This window comes from Callorhinus ursinus, unplaced genomic scaffold (genome assembly GCF_003265705.2).
Source record: "Callorhinus ursinus isolate GAN/ISIS: 27379988/994484 unplaced genomic scaffold, GSC_fseal_2.0 scaffold54, whole genome shotgun sequence".
NCBI classification, from domain to species: domain Eukaryota; kingdom Metazoa; phylum Chordata; class Mammalia; order Carnivora; family Otariidae; genus Callorhinus; species Callorhinus ursinus.
The window spans coordinates 15,548,633-15,571,405 of record NW_027397116.1 but is presented as its reverse complement, the minus strand read 5'-3'; the positions used below and the strand labels follow the sequence as shown (position 1 = coordinate 15,571,405).

The 22,773-nt window shown below is 38.7% G+C and overlaps 1 protein-coding gene and 1 pseudogene across 1 annotated transcript in view; both read right to left on the bottom strand.

Annotated features, from left to right (window-relative positions):
* The window catches only part of LOC141371039 (uncharacterized), a 55,649-nt pseudogene extending 33,632 nt beyond the window's left edge, over positions 1–22,017 (bottom strand).
* Positions 1–22,773, bottom strand: part of CDC73 (cell division cycle 73) — a 194,481-nt gene that overhangs the window by 15,317 nt on the left and 156,391 nt on the right. The window lies entirely within an intron of this gene.

Sequence of the window (22,773 nt, the reverse complement as noted above, 5' to 3'; positions counted from 1 at the left end):
TTGCACAATTTTTAAGGGTGAATTTTATGGTCTGAAATGCCTCTCGGTTTTTAAAAAATGACAGAATACCTATGAAATACAAAACCTAACCTTTGTCAAAGCCCTCCAGCTAAAGACTACCAGGAACACACATCTAGTTGGACAGACTGGGTTCATTACTCACTGTAGCAATAAATAAAACAACCAATGGGAAACTGATGGGCATCTCAGTAAGAAGGTATTAGAAAGGACTTACAGGACTCAGGTTTATGTTAGATGATTTTGAGGAGAGTTTAAGGAAGCTGGGCTGTGTTTTAGATTGGATGCTGTCAATAAGCAGGGGTAATTCTATGACTGGACACCTTAAATTTTATCTAGTATGAGGGATGACTATACTGAGGCTAAAGATGTAACTGGTATTAAAAAAAAGAGAGAGAAGTAAGAAAAGAAAGAGAGAAAAGAAAAAAAAAAACAAAAAGAAAGAAAAAAGAAAAACTTCACTTCGCCAGGATAGAAGGCTCTATGGCTTTTCTTGTGGTTTGGATGATGTTCATGTTTTTTGTTCAGACATAATTAGAGTGGGCTTGTTTGTGCCTTGATCCATCATGGTCACAGAGCGACCATGAGAACACCAAGGTCAAGCTGTGAATGCTTGAGCAGCTAGCTGATAGCACCAGGACATGTCTTCCACGTGAGAAGACTAGAAGATATAAAATATACGAAGAAAAAAAATACATCTGACAAAAGTCACTACTAACCCATGTTTTAAATTATGAACTAAGACTTGAAAGTAACTTCCTCAATCTGTAAAAGGGTACCTGTATCCATTTCCTTTTGCCATTGTAACAAATGACCACAAATCTTGTGGCATGAAACAACACAAATTTATGACCTTATAGTTGGAAGTCTGATATGGGTCTCACTGGGGCTATGTTGAAGATGTCCTCTGGGCTGTTCCTTCTGGATGCTCCAGGGGAGACTTGCCTTTCTTGCCTTTTTAGCTTTTAGGGGCCGTCCACATTCCTTGCTCAGGGCCCCTTCCTCCATTTTCAAAACCAGCCACAGAGCGTGAGTCTTTCTCACGCTGCCTTCTCTCTTATTATGTGTTCTGCCTCCTTCTTCGCTCTTACAAGCACCCTGTGATGTTAGTGAGCCTATCCAGATAATCCAAGATAATCTTCTCATCTCAAGGTCATCTGATTATCAACCTTAATTTCCCTTCACCATATAACCTAATTTATCCACGAGTTCCAGGGATTAGGAGGTGGAATCGTGGTGGAAGGAGGAAGGCAGGCAGGGTTGGGCATTATTCTGCCTACCATAGCATCTTAAAAAGCCTACAGCAAATGTCAGAAACTTTTGTTTGAAAATTGGGACTGAGAATGCCCACGATCACTGCTTCAGTTTAACGTCAGAATAGAGGGTTTCGATTTGTCACGGCAAAGCTCTTCAGACGACACACATCGCCATGGCTAGTTTCCTAAATGCAAGTGATGGTCCTGATAAACACAATCTACTCACAGTCACACCCAACCTGAGAACACACATTTTCAGTAGTCTCTAAATCAGGGCTAGCGAATGCGTGGCACTGTTCCTCCCACTTGAGTCCTCCACCTGTGGGGGATGTTATTCACACCGCATGGTACTCTCTCCCGTGGATCGGGGACAAAGACGCAGAGTCCTCCTCAATATATCATTTGCAGCAACCACAACCTGTGAATAAGGGTTGGCCCAGGAAATGAAATCTATTTGCCAATCCTGATCTAGAGGATTAAAACCTGATCTATAAAGAAATGAGAAGAGATGGCTTCTTTTGTTCTAAACCGCATACAGCAAAGTGGAAGTGGGAAGATTTACAGCCAGATTTAATTTTCTAAAGATGCCACAGACCTTTAAATTAGTATTTAATAAACCTCTAAGGACAGTGGAATAATAGTCCCTAGACTCATTTTATTCGTTGTGCAAAAAGAGCAACCCCAAATTTGTAGCATAGCCTGCTTCAGCTAGCCTCTTTTATACATATATTAAACCCTTTTCTTACTGTTTGAGGATTAGACACCAGGGTAAAGGTATTACAAGACTAGTTTATTAAGGTAACTAGCTAATACAAGAGACTAACAGTTCAATTATGAATACTTGCTTTAATTCATAAGGAAAATAAATCAAAAAATTTAGGCAAATATTTTATTTCTCAAGATAATTGGAGGGCGCCTGGGTGGCTCAGTTGGTTAAGCGACTGCCTTTGGCTCAGGTCATGATCCTGGAGTCCTGGGATCGAGTCCCGCATCAGGTTCCCTGCTCAGCAGGGAGTCTGCTTCTCCCTCTGACCCTCCCCCCTCTCATGTGCTCTATCTCTCATTCTCTCTCTCTCAAATAAATAGATAAAATCTTTATAAAAAAAGATAATTGGAAAGCCAAATTGGAAGACTAAAATGTTTTCTAATTGTATTTGAAGGATTCTAAAGTAAAGATAACAATAGTATAATTCCTAGAATCCAGTTCCCTTTAAATCTGTATACCTTCCTTCTGAGGAGCCTGAACCTCACTAATGAATTCGTCAAAACAGAGACTGTTTTACTACCCAGCTCTGTGGTATAGTTTTTAAATAATAACTGCCCCCAAAGAGATCTGCTTTTCCACCTAAGATGAAATTGTTATATACCAAGTCTTGAACTATGTTAAAGGGGGAAGAAAGCCCATAGAGTATCCTACAAGGCACTTATATACACACTGACTGCCAGGTACCACTCAGGAGGGAGAAAAAAGATTTCATTTCTAAAATTGCTCAGGCAGAGCCTAGCTCTCACCACGAACCACCTTAACTCAGTGTAAGAAACCCCCGCAACAGGATTGATAAAAGTTTAAATTTCCCATAGCCGAGTTGAATCGGTAGAGTTTTCAAAGAATGGTAGAGATTTTCTTTGGCTCTTCCCTTTTCCCTAAGTCTAGGAAGTTTTGGCAGGTTAGAGGAAAAATAGGATATAGTAATCATGGCAGTCAGGCTAAGCTTTTCTCTTTAGGTGTAAGTCAGTTTGTCCCTCCTTTGCATAAAGCCATCTCATTGCTACCCATCATACTTAGGGGGAAAAAATCAAACTCCTTGGCAAGACCTATCAGGCCCTGCCTGAGCTGGTCCCTGCCTGTTTCCCTCTCTAACCTCCTACTATTCTACCACCTGCTCAATGGCCCTTCTCATACCAACCTTTCTACTTTCCTTCTAGCAGGTCAAATTCCTTCATGCCTCAGGACCTTTGCACTTGCAATGTTCCTTCTTCCTAAAACAATCTTCCTTGAGATCCTCACATGCCTTATTCTTTCATATCATTTGGGTCACTACTCGAATGTCACCTGTTAACTGAGGTTCTTCCTGCCTCCCCTAGCTTAGAGAACCCCTCTCTTTTTTTCATAGCACTTATTAGTATGTACTTGCACACTCTGTCTATTCTGCCGAAATAGAAGTTTCAGAAGAGCAGGGAGGGCCCAGACAACAGAATAGTTCCTAGTACTCAGTGCATGCTTAATCAATCTGTTTTAAGTGCTTAAAATGAGTGCCATCTCAACAGAAAAAAAAGTCTGGTGGTTTCTACAAAAGTCTCTTCCTTTTAGGTCAGTTTCCTACTCCCTAGATTGGGTTCTAACCCTCTAAAATCCTATCAACCCCTTTATTTCACTCCCTCAACCCTACTGGTGTCACCACACATGTCATTTGTAAAATGGCCAATGCCCCTTTACTGTGGTATGTCTGAATTTTGACATCATAAGAACTGCCTCACTCCAAGAAGTGACTGTGAATTAAGCAGGGAAAGATAAAGCAAGATGTGATACAATATAAATGTGGAGTTTTAGGCATGTTCAAACATTACTGCTTATGTAAAGTTTTCTTACTTTTACAAAAATAATACTTCCAGATGGGAACTGTAAACAATATATTAGCCAAAAGAAGAAAATAAAAATTGGTCAAAATCCCCTCAGAGAGGCACTGCTAAAATTTTGGTTACTGTATATTTATAGTTTTGTTTTCTATTTGTGCATGTATAAACTTTTAAAACAAAATTTAGCTCTTACTCTGCATCTACCTTTGTAAGCTGCTTTATTTTAATCTAACAATATATAATGAGTATTTTTATGTCACTAATTATTCTTCCACAGCTTGATTTTAATTACTTTGCCAACGAACATTTATTGGGCTTTAATGAAGTACTGTCCTTGAGGAAAGCAGGTAGGGTTCTCTTGGGTCAAGCATTTTACTGCAGCTACCTCAGGAAGAAATGGAAACTTCAGATCAGTTGCTTTGGAATGCAAAAGAACAAGAAGATCAAGATTTTGGAGAACTAAAACTTAACTTTAGTTTTATTAGGAGTTCCAAGATGAAGCTCGACAAAGAATCCATCTAGAATAGGCAACAGAACTCATCCTACTAGAATCATGTTAAGATTGAGAGTGACATAAAAAGGACATTCAAAGGAGATCAGGAAGGAGTGGTTGGGGAGAACAGGAGCACACAGGATGTGTACTCTACGTGGAAAAAATAAAGTTGGTTGTCCAGAGCCCCAAACCAAAAGACTCATCGAAGGGACGACAGGTGGGCAGAACCCAGAGGGCCAAGTGACACAGAGTAAATAGCTTCCACTTAAGTCACAGAGGGCTTACAACGCGGAAGCTTGTTGTCCTGGCAGGACCAACAAGAGAAGGTTCAGTGTAGACCCGGCGATAGATGTGGGTGCAACAGGAAAATAACAACGCCTGGGGCTTGGAGAAGGGAGGAACCTGCAGACCACAAGAGGCATAGGGTAATAAGGTCTTCAATCTTTAGCCATATGTCAAGCTTCCACCCTTGAGACTACCAAGAACACGGATGAGAAGAGGGAAAACTTTCCTGATGGCTCTAGCAGGAGGATCAGCCTAGAAAGGACACTGCCTTGCCTTCTGCCATTTAGCAAAGTTTTATATGAGCTAGAAGCTCTATCTTACTGGTGCTCAGATTGGTCAGGGAGAAACGGGAAGAAGGACACAAGAACATTACACGTGTGAAAGGCAAATGTGCTGATGGCCTTGCAGCGTCTCACCGTGTGGGGTTCTCAGGCGATGGCAGTCAGACCATCTTTCTCTGCCTTTGAATGCTACATTCTATTCTGAGTTACCCAAGCAGCTACATGTTCCCTAATACCTTTTAGAAAGTGTGAATTTACTCAGCAGTGCCTCTCTCTTCCTGAGGACTGGATAGAGCGCAGGGCGAGGACGATGTGGGACTGCACACTAAAACATCCCTCTTACCTCAACTCGGAGGATCTGTGACTGGATTCACTTCACCTGAGTCTTTTCTATGAGGAGACTGCTCAGTCCTTCATATAAATAGACTTTACCAGCCCCAGTTTACCAGGCACACCCAGATTTATACTCAGCCTGGCCTCCCTGCTAACAACCACCCTGCCCCCGATGTAATCCTGTACCCCACATGCCTTTGAACCATAATAAAGATTGAAATGCACTTGGGTTATTATGTGACCTGAACTACAATAGATGACAATGGGTCAGGGAGTATAACTGAAAAGCAGAGGTGTCAACCAAGACCACCTTGCCTTCGAGTTCAAATGAATCAACTGGAATAGCCATTTCTCGTGCTTCAGGAAAACCAGCGGCCCTGCCGTCTTTCTGAGGAAATGCTTATTTTTCTCTCAGTCACATCTGGCTCAAACGTACTGTATTCCCTCAACTCGTTCCATTTTTGGAACACCCGGCCATGTGGTATAAGGCGTCCTTTTTGCACACTGTATCACCGTGTGTTGGACACCATGTCCGATCTCTTCATTCTCCCAAATGCCTACAGCAGAAGGTTGCATAGAGAGCAAATTTTAATAAAAATTTCAAGTAATGGAAAGAGGTTACATCACATTGCTGCCAACAATTTCAAGTCAAATAGTAAATTTTATTCTTGGATTATTTTGACTGCCTTTCCACCTAGTTTTCTCTCTGGCCTCCCTCCTGAGAGAAGCCCATCATTACGGTGACCTCCCTCCTGCTCTTCTCTGACCTCCTCCCCTTCCTCAAATTCCTCGTACTTCTTCTGGCAGAGCCATCTTATTGTTCACCATCTCATCATGACACACTTTCCAGATCATAACCTTAAGACCTTCCTCCTCTAGAGTAGCCACCTTGGTATTATCCTTAAGCATAACAAGTATCTCTTTAAGAGCAGCTCTAGAGATGGTTATTGAAAGAACATTTTGTTATCCTGCTATAGCTGGAAAAAGAAGAGAATGTTTAGAAAATCTATAAACCTAAGATTGTATTCTTTGGAAGAAAAAATATTTCTTTATTGCCCTTCTACCCTGGCCCCTCCCGTACAATGAACGACCCTTAAACCATGATGGCAGTGGAGAATCCAGCTCCAGAGTGGGACAGCAGGGGAAGGCACAGCTCTGTGTGTGGCACCGTGTGTAAGGAAAAGTGGGAAGATGAGAGGGAAAGCACACCTGGACACAACAAAATGTTTGGAATCCAAAGCTACACAAAACAGCACAAAACCCATTCTTGCTGAAATAAAACCCCATCTGTCCCATGCAATCATTTTTCCCTTATTAAATAAGATGCCAAGTTACTTTCATCAGACTGGCATTTGGCCTATTCAAAAACAAACACGAGAATCTCCCTAAGTTTGTTTCTGGATGTGAACAATGGTGATTGCTGTTGTTGTCTGTGGAACCTCCCTGTCCAAGCAGCTGAGTGATTGGCAATAGGCACGCACAAGTATGGCAGTATCTATTGCAGTCATTTGCCAGGATAATGGAGCCTTGTCAATTATGTTGTCAGGCAGCAACTTACGTTGAATTTGAAAACAGTAAGTGTCATACAAAAGCATAAGTGATTTATATACGAGAGTACAGGAGCACTTAAAATCTGCAATGTAATGAAATGAGATACCAACAGATTGCATATTTTGTGGTTATTACCACAGAGGGGGTAAAAAAAACCCTCTAGAAAAGAAATAACTATTTGAGAGCAATCAGCTGCAAAGCATGAACCACTTCCCACCTCACCCCCTCTCCCAATTCTTGGAACATTCAGTCAATCTATCAATCTGACTAACTAATAACGCCTTGGTACTTTACTTTAAGTAACAAAAGCTACAGCACTCAAATCAGAACTCAGTCTGTTCTCCACTGCACTTTGCAGCCTGACAATATACCATCTGACAAAATGCAAAAGGCCTCACTAAAGGCAAGGGGGAAAAAAAAACGGAGCAGAAAATTCAAGATAGGTTTTAAGCTATAGCTAAACTGACCAGACACAGGGTGACCTATTTTCAAACAGCCAATCTTCCATTTGTTTTTTTGAGGCTTGGTCCTTTGAAACCACAGTTTTACATAGAAGCATTGAAATGTTTGCTTCTGTTGCTAGATCTGTTAGCAAGAACAAAACAAGTTCTGGGGGGAGAAATCAGAAATTGGTCACACACCTTGCTTCTCTTGTATTCTCTGATTCCCACCCCCGATTCCCATGATTCCATCATGGAGCCCTCTCTGTCCTGTGCCTCCACCATTCCTATCTTGTTGAGAGGACTTCGGGCTGTCCCCCACCTCTCCTCTCTCTTGCTCCTGGCTTTGTTCTTGGGATTCCTATGTGGATTCTAACCTGTTTCCCTAACTATTTGACCCCTGGATTGGCTTTTTGCACTTGGCTTACAGATTGGCTTTTTGCACTCGGCTTACATATTTTAGTAAGCCTGAGCTATTTCCTGTTTTGCCTTTTTGCCTCGTAGACTTCCTATTGTCTTTGCTACTTTTTAAATCTTTACTACTTTTTCCTACACTTTCACTGTATGTCATAACCTCCGCAAGCCAGCCCCCAAACTTTCAAGGCAGAAAGCTCCCCTCATCAACACACAGTCAAAATGTCTGCCCTCCCCGTGCCCAGTCCACCTTGACAGTCCTGGAGGAATCCAGGCTACCTCCGCTCAGGCAGAAACTCATCAGCCATAATTAAACATAATACAGAACAACTCTAAATTAAATCCTGCCCACCAGAAAGAGATAAATGTATTCGTTAAAGAAGTGGAAACTTGGAGATTTCGGACAAGAGCCAAGTACATTTTCCAGCCACTACACCTGAACTGTAATATGAATTATTGTTGCCAAATGAGGGAGCTCAGTAGAGGATTTTTTTAAGAAAAGGGAAATGTGGGGGATTCTAAGCTGGAAGGTTCAACCTTGATTTTTAATTCTTCCCTAGCCAAGGTGCCATTGCAGTATCAGAAGTTTATGAGGTGGGATAGTCTTCACCACATCCTTTCTTGTGTGCTTTTATCCTGGGATACTCAGACCACCGTGTCTGTCTCACAGTTGAACCACCATAACTCAAAATATTCTGTGCATTTTTTTTCATTTAAAAAATATAAATGGGGTCATTTTCCCCTAAAGAATATGGAATGTAAGTACTCTGTTCTGTTTGACGTACATGGCTAAACTCCTTGGCATCATCAACAAAGAAAAGTAGAATATAAACTCCAGGATTACATATAATGAGCTATTATCTTTCAAGTCCTAAATTGTTCCCTTATCATAAGGGAGTTTCTGCCGAGAGGCACATTAACTCCTTTATTTATCACTGAAACTCAGTCCTGATGGGTTTATATTTAAATATGATGAAGTACAGTGGAGAATGTAAGACTGAAATGGTTGGTGACTCCTCGTCGTTTACTTTCTTATGCAGAATGATATCACACATATAAAAAGAGATAACTACTACGCAGATAAAAATGAATAAAGGACATTCATGGGTAAGCTCTTCAGTAGAGATAAACACCCTGAATTCTTTTATCAAGAAAATTACCTCAAGTGGGAAGTGTGTCTAAAATCAGACATAATACTTCAGATTGCAATTCTACCACTTCTGGCTGGGAAAACCTGGGCAAATTATTTAAACTTCTAGGACCTTCTTTTCTTCTCATCTGGTAAAAAGGGATAATTTCTAATATCTTCAAAATTAAAGGGATAAAAAGCCTCAATAAATGCTAGTTCCTTTTCTCTTCCATAGATGCTGTTCAAAATTCTCATCAAACCACCACCCCTAGTGACCACTCTCCAGATTATTGGCCCAGATTGGTGCCTCCCCAGGACCTTTGCACTTGGCTGTTCCCTGTGCCCGGAAGGCTCATCCCCAATATCTTTTCATGGCTAACTCCCCATTATTCACTTTCAGCCCAAATCTTGCCACCTCAGGGATGTCTCCCCTGTTGCAGACACTCTCTATCCTGTCATCTTTGTGGTACTTACTGCTACATGAATTAATCTTTTTATTTGTTAGTTTCACAATTTATTGATCGGTCTAAACACGCCACACACACACACACACACACACACACACACACACACACACACCAATTTAAAAAAAAGACAGGACCTAAATACCTAGTTCATTGCCAGATCAGCATAGTGTTTATACCTGACTCTGAAAATGACGGAGAGCCAGGAGAGTGAATGAGAAAGTTACCATGATAGAAAGAGCACTCTGGGCCACGGTGTGAAAAGTGGATTGACTCTGGAAAAGGCAAAATTATGCAGACGTAAAAAAGATCAGTTGCCAGGGGTTAGGGGGAGGGAGAGATGACTAGATGGAGCACAGAGGATTTTTAGTATGATACACTTTCTGCATAATACTGTAATGGTGGATACATTGTCATTATCCATCCGTCAAAATCCATATAACGTACAATGCCAAGAATGAACCCTAACACGAACTATGGACTCTGGATGCTAGGAATGTGCCAGTGTTGGTTTATCATTTTTAATAAAAGTACCACTCTGGTGGGGATGTTGATAGTGGAGGAGGCTGTGCATGTGTGAAGGGCAGGAAGTATATGGGAACTCTCTGTACTTTCTGCACAGTTTTGCTGTGAACCTAAAACTGCTCTACAAAATGAAGCTTTTTTTTTTTTTTTTTAAATGGATTGAAGAAAGCAAAACTTTAGACAGGGAAGTGGGAATAAGCCTGGCATAATCCAGGCAAGATATGACAAAGGCCTAAACCTACAGCTAGAGTGGACTCCCATACAGGCTAGGGTCTATGTCCTCTTGGTGTGTAAATGTCCCTCCCGAGCAGAACACCTTGACAGGGACATAATACTACGAGTGTGATCCTTCTAGCATCTAGTATAATGGGTCTGTTACCTGCACTGATCTATCTTTTGCTTCCTATTAATTAAAAAAAAATTATATTAATTTGAACAGCCAGTTCCTATAATAGGCTTTTAAGCAGTTTATAGTGAACTAAATCCCAAAGATATTTCACATAATACTATATTGTCAAAATACGTGTTCTCCATCTATTTTCAAAAAATCTCTGTTAGTTTCCAACTGATCTGCTTGGCTATTGTGATCTTTTTGATTCCTCATTCATTCAATATAATATCAGGCTCATCTGTCTCTCTAGGACGTGTGTCACCCACATATTGTAAAAGCAAGCCTTCTATATTTTTATCCCATTGCAGCAAATGATTCTTTATCAGTGACCAGAGAGTGGAGAGATTTCCAAAGCCTCTCAATGCCCTTCACCTCTCACCTCAAACTATGTTCTTTCTATACACTGAAGTCCAGTGCAAGGACAAGGCTGCCTGGAATTTTTGTATTTCTTTATTTGTGAAAAAGCTGACCATTCATTAGAGGGCTAAGAGGTCCCTTGGGACAAATCTAGAGAACTTCATTTTTATATGAATACTTTAATCTAACCCTATCATTTTGGTTGTCAAATCACATTTCTCCATCTGGTCCATAGGCTATCGGGAAAGAACTCATTGATTCTGGGGGCCACTGAAGCCAAGTGTAGTGCCGACTCGGCATGCCTGCTGCATGCCAGGCCCTATTTTAGATGGATACAGCACTGATGAAAAGTGACAAAAATCCTTGCCTTCATTGAGCCTACTTTCCAGGGAAATGACATTCCATTGGTACCTGAACATTCTTAATCTTTTCCATAAACTTCAAGTTATTCTGTTTATTAGGCTTTCTTAGAGGATTTTCAGATCAGGATAGCCTTAAAAGTCTATGCCTCTTCCAGGTATTGGTCCTCAATTTCTTACCCCTTCTAGTTTTATACATGCCCTCTTAAGATTCTGAGCTCAACAGACTGCTTCTGAGATGGAGACATTTATTTCTTTGATGCCTCCCTGTCTGCATACTGCTCCTGACCTCAGCGGGGACACGCAAATCCACCTCCGGTCCTGGCTCTTCCACTGATTAGCTGTTACTTGGGCAAATTACTCAGCCTCTCACAGCCTTTTCTCATCCACAAAATATGAGTAATCAGGCACACCACAGAGCACTGTTGTAAAGAGTAAATGAGCTAATACAATACATCAGCAAAGTACCCAGCACATAGGAAACCCTCAGCATTTATATACACAAGACCTAATGCTCTTGATTTATGCTCTCATTCTGAGTGTCTGACAACATCATCAAATCTCTTTCTGAAATTTTAAATTTGTGTGCTAGCTTAAATGTCACTTATCCCAGGATATCATGGATTCCTATAGCCCAGATATCCACTGTCTGACCTATAAGACTGTGGGCTCCATGAGGACCAGGGGCTTGGTCTTTTCTCTTGTCCAAGACTAGTATAGTTGCTGGCACATAAAAAGGCATGCAAATATTAATTGAAAGAACTGACTCAATTTAGGAAATGCATGCTTGTACATGCTCTTCCTTACTCTACTAACTCAACGGTGATGAGGCACTATCTCAATTCCCATCAATTATAAATCACTAACCAAATTTTCTTGTCTGTCAGAATTAAGTAATGAAAATTCTCCTCATTGAAGCTCTGTATTTTGAGTGATGACATTGTCATCTTATTAGACATAGAAATAAACTACACTCTTCTTGAAAGCTTAACACACCCTCATACTGTTCTTGTGGCTGTTCTGTTACATCTGCAATAGACCTTCTATGGCTGTTGACACAGACATGTTTGAACACAAAAATATGGGGCCATTTGATGTACAGTTTTGTTCTCTACCTGAGGTGAGAACTCGGGTTAACCCAAATACAATTAGGAATACAAAATCCACTGAAAAAGTAACTTCCTTTAAAATAGTCTTTAAAGAGAGCAAAATCCTGAAGGTCTATATGTATATTAAAATTTTAAAGAATAGTTTACACAGATCCACAACATTTTTCTGTTGATATGATTTACAGACTATTATTTTTCAGATTGGGATAGTAGGAGCTAAGGTCTATTATGTCATGACTGAATTTTTTCTGCATGTTATTTCTTTGAGTTACTTAGGTGACTTATCTGTAAGGGATCTCTTGTAAACATTTTCAAAATGTCAAAAATTCCATGTTTGATCACCACATTGTATACGTTAAATATCTTACAATTATGTCAACTACACCTCCATAAAACTGGAGGGAAAATATATAGAACATATCCAGGACCATTAAAAAAATTCCATGTTTGAAATACCACCTGAAAGTATAAGCAACTTCATCTACAAAATAAAATCATTAGACATAATCATTATTAGGTAAGTAAATGGCAAGAAGGTAACAAATGTCACGTGATATTGAATTGGCCAGCACCTAGAACACCAAATAACAACTTGCAGCCCAAATCGGGCCTGTCTTCTGCTTTGGTAAATGAAATTCCATTGAATGTAGCCACAGTCTTGTGTACTGCCTACAGGAGCTGTCTCACCACAGTGGCAGAGATCAGTAGATGCAACAGAGATTATATGATAATCAAAGCCAAAAACATTTACTATCTGGCCCTTTACAGAAAAAGCTTGCTGACCTTTGATTTAGATTACATAACTTGCTGTGGTCAAAAAAGAGGACAATGTGGGCGCCTGGGTGGCTCAGATGGTTAAGCTCTGCCTTCAGCTCAGGTCATGATCCCAGGGTCCTGGGATCAAGTCCTGCATCAGGCTCCCTGCTCCTTGGGAGCCTGCTTCTCCCTCTGCCTCTCTCTCTCTCTCTGTCTCTCATGAATAAATAAATAAAATCTTTAAAAAAAAAAAAAGAGGACAATGTATTTAGTACTGCTGGTAAAATAAGATCATATAATAAAGTAATAAATTAATTCTTTAGTTACCTCCAAAGCCAAATCAAATTGAAGGACTATAGAGTGTAAGCATAATAGTCAAGCTTTATAGTTGTAAAAAGACCTCAAAAAACTCACCAGTTAATAACTATAGTTGACATCCGTTGTGTTCCTACCATTGTTCCAGCTACTCTGTTAGCCACTGTACATATATCATTTCTAGTTGTCAAAACAACCCTCCCGGTAACTATTGGATATATCCATTTGAGTATAAGGAAGTTGAAACTAAGAGAACTTTCTGAAGGCCACACAGATCTGCCCAGCTCCAAAGCCTGCATTTTAAAGAACTTACCAGGAACATCTTTTATAAGCAGTGCTAAGCGTGAATTGACATCACAAATTATCTCCAACGTACTTCTGCATTCCGCACTGAGAAAATGCTAATATAAAAAAGCATTTCCAGAGACTTAGGATTAAAAATGAAGGAGTAGAGTCACTTCTGCTCTACTCTCTTCTTTGAAACCAGTTGAAAAATGAGACACAGGGGCACCTGGGTGGCTCAGTCATTAAGCGTCTGCCTTCAGCTCAGGTCGTGATCCCAGGGTCCTGGGATCGAGCCCCACATCGGGCTCCCTGCTCAGCGGGAAGCCTGCTTCTCCCTCTCCCACTCCCCCTGCCTGTGTTCCCTCTCTCGCTGTCTCTCTTTGTCAAATAAATAAATAAAATCTTTAAAAAAAATGAGACACAGAATGAAATACAATAAATAGAAATAAGACACAACTCCACACCATAATTAATTTTAAAAAAGGCACTAAATGCAATGAAACTTAATTTATATCTAGATAGGGCATTAAGAGTGGACACAAGTTGTCAAATAGTCCATGATTTATTTATCTGTTAATTGGCTCAATTTGTTTTTCTTCAAGCCAAGTCTTTGCAGAGGGGCTCATTTCCCCCATGAGCTAGTCAACTGAGTATATCAGTCTACACAGTTTGTTTAGACTGTCAGGAATGACATTAAAACCTCTGCAAGAAATAAACCAGCTGATCTTATCAGTTTGTCATAATTCCCTTCCATATTCAGCTCTTCCTGACTTTTCTCTCTCCTTAAACCCTCAGTTTCTGGTCCTTTCAGCAGATGATCTTGCCTCTTACTTTGCTTTGTATAAAACGAGACCAGTGGAAATAAACAACTACTTTCATGGTCTTTACTAAAATTTTTGTTATATGAAAATCCCTAGGTTGCCATGTGTTCAATAGTCTAGTCAAATGGACCACTTGCTGCTCTTCTGTTTTTTTTTTTTAAGATTTTATTTATTTATTTGAGAGAGAGAATGAGAGATAGAGAGCACAAGAGGGAAGAGGGTCAGAGGGAGAAGCAGACTCCCTGCTGAGCAGGGAGCCCGATGCGGGACTCGATCCCGGGACTCCAGGATCATGACCTGAGCCAAAGGCAGTTGCTTAACCGACTGAGCCACCCAGGCGCCCATGCTCTTCTGTTTTTATACTAGCAGTATTTTATTGGGGTAAAATTCACATGTAGTGAAATGCACAAATGTTCCATGAATTTTGACAAATGTGTACACTCATGTCACCATCATCCAGATAAAGATCTAGAACAATTCCATCACCCTAGGAAGTTCTCTCATGCCCCCTTTCCAAACAATTTACTCCCACACCTTGAAGCAAAAACTACTCTAATTTCTATCATCACTGATTCATTTTGTCTGTGCTAGAACTTCATTAGAATAAAATAATTCAGTGTGTACTCTTTGGTCTGACTTATTTAGCTCAACATGTTAATGAGATTCATCCATAAACAGTCCACATGTTCATGCTGCATGTATCAGCAGCTCATTTATTTTTATTATACAGATATAACATAAATTGTTTATCCATTCTCCTTTTGATGAGAATTTAGCCTATTATTATTAATACAGCTAACATGAATATTCTTGTGGGTCTTTTAGTGAACATATGCATTCATTTTTCTTGCTAAATACCTAGAAGTGGAATTGTTGGGTGATGAAGGAGGTACTTCTTTAACTTTATTACAAACAAAAATGGTTGCCAAAGTGATTCATATAATTGCTACTCTTTAAACATACCACATCCAGCTTTCTCCATTCTGCATCCTGATTCATTCTCCTCTCAATTCCTGGAATGCTCTTTTAGTGCTTGTGTGTTGAATTCCACCAGCCTGTTGGGTGCAATTCATTGGCCTCATCTTTTATGAAGTTTTTCTACCTCAACTCTTATTCTAAACAGCCCAAATTCATTTTTCTCTGCTCTAATCTCTCTTAACATGTTTTGTTACTTTTCCTGGGGCCTTTTTTCACTCAGCATTTTCTATATTACATCTTATGAAAGCCAGATTATACTGTATGCTGTTGCATCCCCCAGGCCTAGCTCATAGACAATGCTAATCATACACAAGTACAGACTAAAGACTTGTTAAATGAATAAATGGTTATTTTTATCTATTTCTTTTCTTTTTCCTATAAACTCCTTGATGGAAGACACCGTGTTTCAGTTGTCTCTATAATACCCAGAATTCCCTTCACTACGATAATTGAACAAATATTTGATATGTGTTTATACAATTTATTGAATATACAAGGAAATTATAATGAAATTAGATTTAGCAGATATGCAAAATAATCAGTGGATTTAAATTTTATCACATGGTTCTAATAATCTGAGTTTCTCATTTGATTGAAAACCTACCTTTTGGTGCAATATAAGGTGAAAGTGGAAGCATATAAACGTTCTTCCCCAAATCTTTATTTCAAATCAGAACTAATTTCACATACTGTTTTCATGAGACATATGAATGCAAATGTATTCATAAAGATCCTTAAATATTAATCAAGGGCACTTAAGCATTTGGTTGTTCCAACTGATCCTCATTTGATAGGAAATTTAATTTTTTGAAAAGGTTATTGTATTACAACTCGATTATTTCCTAGGATATAGTTGTATTAACGTTCTTAATTTTAAATCGCCAGTCATTGTATTAAATGACAACAATACAATTAATGTATAATTGAGTGAAAGCTTCTAGCTTTAAAAATAAAATATTTCTTTCAAGAGAATCTTAAAGGGTTATTTAAACTCATGAAGTGAGTACTTATTTTAGAAGGAAGAAGAAAAAAATAAAATTTCTGAAATGTTGCTCCATTATCTAGAATATCCATTCACCTCCTGAGGATACTTCAGGATTCTGCTAGATAAAGCAAGTTATTAGATGTCTTCTGATATTTTATCTTCTATTCCAATACTTAGCTCTTACAAGAAATGTCATAACACAAAATGCATTTTATTGTCAGTGGAAATTTAAAAGGAACTGTGGACATGACATTGAATTCCAATATTTTATGTAACTAGTCTAGGAGAAGAATTTTCAAGTAGCAAGGGTAGAAAAAGGAAAAAAAAAGAAATTAAAAAAAAGCAATACATAGCAACTTTTCTTGATGAGAGAAAAATGCAAAACATAGACAACTAAACCTTTGGAAACTGTTTTCACAAAAATAATGACTTAAAAAATTGAAAAGACTTGTTTACATAAGGTTGCTTGGGGCAGGTGTGTGCTTGGTCTGATGCTCTAAAAAGTTTGTTTTCATCATTCAAACAGGGGTTTCCAAACTTTTTCTGTAAAGGACCAGATAGCAAATAGTTTTTGCTGTGCAGGCCATATGGTCTCTGTTACAACTACACAACTCCTCCTTTACAGCTCAAGAGCAGCCGCAGAAGATAAGCAAATAAGTGGGCATGGCTGTGTGTCCGTAAAACTCAACTTAAAAAAAAAAGGAAGCAGGCTGATTTGGTCTATAGACTGTAGTTCGCTGACCCCTGATTTACATAGTACATAAAAAAAAAAATCCAATAGGGTTTTTTTCTTCAGTTTGAAACAAATTCTCGCTACCACAGCATTGTACTTCTTAATGATAAACAAGGTCCAACAATACATGATTTGAGAGAGATTATTTTATATCATACTTCTTGTCACCACACCCGTGGTCATTCTAAGATCTTAACACAAGCTTCCCTGGTGGTCTAGTGGTTAGGATTCGGCGCTCTCTAAGATCCTAACACAAAGGAAGTTCTGTGACCTGCCTTTCCAAGGAGAAGTTAGCAGTCACTGTCAACTTAGTTTAAGACTTTGTTTATGCTATGGCACTGGAAATTTCCAACCACCTGATTGGGTTTCTTCAGCATCCAAATGATAAATGCAATATTTCATTTTTTGTATGAATATATTGCCATCTTCTAGATAAATAAAAAACATATTTCATATATATACATACATATACATATATATGCATATATATATATAGACAAGATTCTATTCAAAATATTTAGCAACAATCAACCAAAAGGCCTTGGGTGCCAGAGCAGAGTCCTAGAGTCTTCCTGTTGTACCAGCTGTTAACTCTTTAGTTGCCTGATCATAGGGAGGTCCAGGAGACCCTGTGGGAGGGTTGGGAATGGACAGGGTTTGTGGGGGGTGGGGACATGCATGGGACTCAGGGGAGCAGATATTCGTTAGTATTTCACTATGATAAGTGTATGCCAACTGCACATTACTTGCAAATCTGATTATTTTGAGCTGCCAATGGGCAAAGGTGCTAATAAAATACACCTCACAGAACCACAAATCTCTCCAAATTGGAGCTATGTTTGAATATTCAACTCCTACCTCTAATCAGTCACAGGTCTTATCATTCTTTCAGTTTGTTGCACTTAGTGGCTCACTGTGTCATATGTTTTAGCTTCCCAATTGGATTGTAATGTACTTGAGGGCAGGTACACCCACAGCGCTTAAATCAGTGCCAGGCAAATGAACTTCAAAACTTTGGGTGAACTGATTAAAAAAAAGAGAGCGAGAAAGCTATATTATATATATATATATATATCTCCTTGGTAATTTACAAGGAATCTAACAGTTATTAGCTGTCTGTATTTTTATCTTCATTGACATTATTTTATTCAAAAATTCAGCTATATAGCTAAGGCCAAAAAATATTTTTCATGAAAATAAAGAATTCCAGTTTTATTTTTATTTTAAGTAAATTATTTGTCTCAACAAATAGTAACAATTCCTCAAGATCTCTTCACCCCATTTGGTCTTTTAATCCCCATTACTGTACACCTTAACTAAAATGGTTCCACCAGGGAGAAAAAAGTCTTGCATGGCATATTTTTAAATGCAATAAAGGACTTCTGATTTCAGCTCCAACATGAAAAGTTTGGAGACTGTCACTTCTGTCTTTACAATAAGAAAAAAAGCTAAACAAACTGCAGATCTTACTTCTCTTAAATCAATTGCAGAAATGAAGTCACAGGGAAATGATCATCCTGAAATCTGACGAGACAGGCAAATGTAGAAAATAACAATCAACATCAGCTTACCTGGAGCAAAAGCCACTGGAGCCATAGGGTGATAGGAACATTTAATTGGTAATTTTGACCAATTGCTGGAGGCAGATTGTGGATTAGCTTTATAAGGGAGAAACTTATGGGGGCCCAGTGTTTTGTGGGTCTTACTTCCAGGAACTCCACAGGTTCTCACAGTGAAAATCTGAGGGGAAAAGCCATATTATTTCAGGCAGGGGCAGGGGGGAAGTACCGTTTTTAAATCCAGAACATTCTACATAGCAAAGGCTTGCCATTCAAGAGAAACTACTTTATCAGAGCCTTATCTATTTGGGAGCCTTATTTTCCTTTTACCTAAAGGGAGAAAAAAAAAAAAAAGGCCAAGAAACCCCTATGACGGCCACAGCTCAGGGACTCAGGTGCACTAAAAGATGTAATCATAAGATTACAAAACATTCCCCCTCCTACCCACCTTATCACCACATCAGCAGGGCTCCAGTATAATAATAGTGAATTTCAACTGATCAGGCTACAAGACAGACTCTACCTGAGAAGGAGTTCTTATGGAAACCCAAAGACAAGAGAGGAGGAAAACCACAGGACACTATCAGAAACTACAGCTATAGAAAACCTTAAACAGACTCCAGCTCCTAGCCAGATTAACATAAAACTCCACGTGAGAGTCCTGTTTACCTCAGTTTCTGTTATCTGACACATCAAGTGTGGCTGTCATAAAAAAATTACAAGACATGTTAAAAGTCTAGAAAAAATATAAACAGTCTGAAGAGACAAAACAAGCATCAGAACAAGATTTAAATATGGCACAGATTTAGAATAATCAGCAATATAACTTCCCATGATTAATATGTTGAGGATCTAATGGAAAAAAGTAAACAACATGCAAGAACAGATGGGGAATGTAGCTGAGAGATGGAAACTCTAAGAAAGAATCCAAAACAAATGCTAGCAGTCACAAACACTGTACCAGAAATGAAGAACATCTTTGATGGGCTCATCAGTAAATTGGAAGTGATCAAGGAAAGAGTAAGTGAGAATAAGTGAGTCTATAGACATAAGTTATGTCTATAGAAACTTCTGTTGTTTAATAGAAACTTCTTATTCTGTTCCAGTAGAACTGAAACACAAAGAGAAAGAATTTTTTTAAAAAAAGAACAGAATATTCAAATAGTGTAGGACAATTACAAAAGTTATAAAATATGTGTAATGGGAATACCATAAGGAAAAGGAAAAGAAAATGGATCCGAAGAAATATTTAAAGTAATAATGGCTGGTATTTTTCCAAAATTAATGACAGACACCAAACCACAGAACCAGGAAGTTTAGAGAATAGCAAGCAGGATAAAAGGCAAAAATTCTACATGTAGGCATATAATATTCAAACTGCAGAAAACCAAAGCAAAGAGAAAATCTTGAAAGAAGCCAGTAAAACAAAACTCCTTATCTATGAAGGTATACAAGTAGAAATTACATCAGACTTCTCCTTAGAAATCATGCAAGAAATAAATAGAATGAAATATTTAAAGCAGTAAAAGAAGAAAACCACCAAACTAGAATTTTATCAGCAAAAGTGAATTATAATATAAATCAAAACCACAATGAGATATCACCTCACAACAATTAGAATGGCTATCATCAAAAAGACAAGAAATAACAAGTGTTGGTGAGGATGTGGAGAAAAGAGAACCCTCATACACTGGGAATGTAAATTGGTGCAGCCATTATAGAAATCAGTGTGGAGGTTCCTCCAAAAATTAAAAATAGAACTACAATATGATCCAGCAATTCCACTTTCCAAAGAAAACAAAAACACTAACTCAAAAAGATATATGTACTCCCATGTTCATTGTAGCATTATTTACAATAGTCAAAATACATACAATGCTTTATTATTCAGCCATTAAAAAAAAAGAAATCTTGCCATTTGCAACAACATGAATGGAGCTTGAGGGCATTATGTTAAGTGAAATAAGTCAGAGAGAGAAAGACAAACACCATATGATCATACCTATATGTGGATTAAAAAAACAAGTTCATAGATACAGAGAACAGATTGGTGCTTGCTGAGGTGGGAGGTGAAGGGTGCACAACATGGCTGAAGGTGATCAAAGGGTACAAATTTCCAATTATAAAATAAGTAATGAGAATATAATGTACAGCATGACAACTACAGTTAATAATACTGCATTGCATATTTACAAGTTTCTAAGAGACTAAAATCTTAAAACTTCATCATAAAAAAATGTTTTCATCATCAGGAAAAAAAAAAAATCTGTTAACCAAGTATGGTGATGGATGTTAACTAGGGGAAAAAAAGTGAATGATAATTAGACTATATCAGAAAAACAAAAACTGAACTTGTTGCCAGTAGACCTATTAAAGAAATATTAAAAGAAAATTTTCAGAGAAAAAGTAAAGGCTATAGGTCAGAAACTCAAGTCTACATAAAGAAAGGAAGTGTTTTAGAGAAGGAATAAATGAAGATTGCTTTCAAGTTTCAGCAATTATGAATAAAGCTGCTATAAACATCCATGTGCAGATTTTTGTGTGAAAATGCTTTTGACTTCTCTGGGAGCATCATTGCTGGATTGTTGATAAGGGTATGTTTAGTTTTGTAAGAAACCACTATACCCTTTTCCAAAGTGGCTGTACTATTTTGCAGCCCCACCAGTATGTTAGGCTCCAGTAAAATAGTTTCTCTTGACAGCAAGATTTATTAAGAAGAAAAGAATGCATGTTTCAAATGATTACTTTCTCCCTCCCTCTGAAGCAGAATAGGATTTTTCTCCAATCTTCACTGAAAGAACCTGGTCTGCTCCCGGAAATAAAATTTTAAAAATGTGGGGCCTTTCTAAGGCTGGATTTTTTTAATTCTCAGACTTGTCCACACTGAGCCTCCAGGAATTCATCACAGTTCAGATTTTCCTACTCCAGCACTGGTTCCCATGGAAGTTTCTGCTCATGGGTTTTCGCTTCAATAACTGTGACTCTCTTTATCTACCTGTCTGCCTCTCCAATCCGGGGGGCAGTGGTTTGCCCTGTGACCTCAATTCTCTGATAGATACAAGAAGAGATGTTGATTTTTCAGTTTATTCAGACTTTTACTTGTAAGGATAGAGTGATGACTTCCGAACTCCTTACACACCAGACCAGAAACCAGTGTCAAAGAAAAACAGTGCTGGACACTTGTTCAAGGCAGCAGAAGACATTGTATTCAGACTATTGCAGGAGAGGAGACTCCAGCAGAAACTGAGCTCAACTCTAAGGCAAAGGTGACTGAGAGAACAAAAAAAGGGACTGACTATAGGGAAATGAAAAGCGGGGAACAAAAGAGGGCTTGAGGGTCAAGAGGTAAATGGAAAATTACAGAAGGAGGGTAAGTGGAGAATTACTGAAAATGGTTTGGCAAAGTGGGTTGGGACAACGAACACTTTGTGGTTTAGCAGCATTGTGTTTTCTTGAGCAAAACTCAGCATGGGAGCTGGCATCACCATGAGGAACATAGTCTAGCGCAGGTGGAAGCCAGGCTAAAATTTGGTCAAATTTCTTAGCACAGTGTTGGGGCAAGTCCTTTGTGCCATGGAAGGGTTCATAGTTCACACCAGTCATCCCTTCTTTTATATACTTGACCAGCACCCTAAAACTACTCAGTGTGCAATGACTTCATAGCTGCTTAACTGGCACATTCAATAAAACTTTATAAGCCTCAAGAAAATTAACTTTTAAAGTATTATAGCCTAGTGGCACCTGTGTGGCTCACTCGGTTAAGCATCTGCCTTCAGCTGAGGTCATGATCTCTGGGTCCTGGGATTGAGCCCCTGCAGCAGGCTCCCTGTTCAGTGGGGAGTCGGCTTCTCTCTCTCCTTCTGTCCCTACCCACTGCTCAGGTTCTCCCTCTCTCTCTCAAATAAATAAAATCTTAAAAAAAAAAAGTATTATAGCCTAACGGTCTGTTAAATAGTAACCAGACGTGTATGTAACTTACGGGTTTTATCTCGACTATCCTTTCCAGGACGTTGTATATCCACCCAATACTTTACCATTTGTTATAGTTCTTTTTGTCTTTCTACTGGTTTCCTTTTTAAGAGTTAATTAAACTTTGGTGTATAGTAGCAAGACTATGTGTTTGAGAAATTTGTTTTAACAAGTATCTAATCTTTTCATATCTATTCCACCAATGATTTGAAGACCTATCTCGGTTTTAACTCAACTGCCTTCAGAAGAGAAAGAGAAACCAATTTTTCTTTGAAACGTTTCAAAGTTTAGCGTTTTATCTTGGCTTTGTTAATATGAATGACTCAGTACGTGTCTACAATACTTCATTGAAAAGACACAGGGCCAATGGGCGCCTGAGTGGCTCAGTCA